Here is a 1,568-nt window from a genome sequence, read left to right on the forward strand (position 1 = left end):
TTATAGCAGCCAATCCAGCCCAGAATATAGATTGTACTTCCCAGAGCAAAAGGACTGTGTGTATCCAGGCATCTAGTGTATCACGTTGGTGTAATGACAACATATATTACAGTGGTTCATATTAATAAATGAAGTTGTTGACCAATCAGGAAGTGGGAATTGAAGCATGACAATTTCCGAGAATGCCACACTCTGATACTGCGATGAATGAGATCCATTCATTATGTGACTGGAAGCCGCAGAATACAGAAATTGCAGAGATTTAATACACCGTCTTTAAATATATATCCCAGACCACAAAACCTCAAATCTGTATTGTAGTTTGTGTCTGTGCAGGGGAGACTTTGCCTCATTTCCTGTGTGATGAATGTGAAAGGGGAAATCTCAACTGGGGCACAGCAATACAATATTCCCAACAGGGCACATATAGAAATACAAATTTTAACAGAGGTTCTAACCCTATCCATTGGTTGAAGTTTCACTTTAAATATGGAGGAGTAAAGCTTCCCCGTGTCTGTTCTTAGAGGCTTCCAGCCACAGAATAAAATGTTTTCAGAGTTTCACAACAGTCCTGGAACATGGAATTCTGGGAGATGCTCATTCTCTAACTAGCCATTGATTTCCTCCATTGGTGGGAAACATTGTAACAAACCCTAGCTTTAATTTCCTAAGCTGGAATGGTGGCTATTTCTCATAACAGCTGTTATGTTTCAGCAGTGAAAGCAAATGGGCTGAAAAGAACGATATTGTGGAGTTGTTGTATGTTGGTATATTAGTACATAAAGTGTCACGTGTAATTGGTTTCTAGACAAACAGGGAAGCAAGCATGATTTGCATTTATTATTTCCTCTTCCTAACTGTAGTAACAGTTATCCTTTGTCTGCAAACCTAATTTCCAAGGTCAGTTCCGTTTTAATAAGTTTATAGACACATACTGGAATGTGTAGGCAAAGCTTGATGCAGGACACTACTATGGTGCAGCATGTTTCCAAGCAGTGATCTACCCGCTATTGGACCACCTGCCATGAAAATCCATAGAAAACAATGGGCAGCAACTACCAAATGCTCCTAGTTGCATTCAGGACCCATTTCCAAACAGTAACAGATGGACTGAGTGTTTTGGCTAAGGGCACATATTTAGATCATTATTTTGGTCAAGCACATTACGATTGGTTTTCATTATGGCCAGAGATATGGGTTGCATTTATTTATGCTTGTTTTTACACTGTTTACATAGCTTTAACTCATGCCAGCTCCATCTTGCCAGCATTGCTATGGGCCATTGATTTGGAGCAGGTGTAGCCAAACTTTGGCACTCCAGCTGTGTTGAACCTACAAACCCTATTAGGCATTGGAGGACTCTGACAACCAGTGGCGTAACCAGAGTTATGGGCGCCCGGGGCAGAGATTTTTATGCCCCCCCTATTATATCAAAATCCACTGGAACTGTACCCCCCACCCCTCACATGTTTTTATTTTAATTTTTTCACATTTTAAAAATATTTTTTGTATATTTTATTTGTATTTATTTTTTAATAAACTTTTTAATTTTTTACATGTTTTTTTAT

This window comes from Nanorana parkeri, unplaced genomic scaffold, assembly GCF_000935625.1.
Source record: "Nanorana parkeri isolate BGI_ZX_2015 unplaced genomic scaffold, ASM93562v1 scaffold136, whole genome shotgun sequence".
In the NCBI taxonomy this organism is placed as follows: Eukaryota; Metazoa; Chordata; class Amphibia; order Anura; family Dicroglossidae; genus Nanorana; species Nanorana parkeri.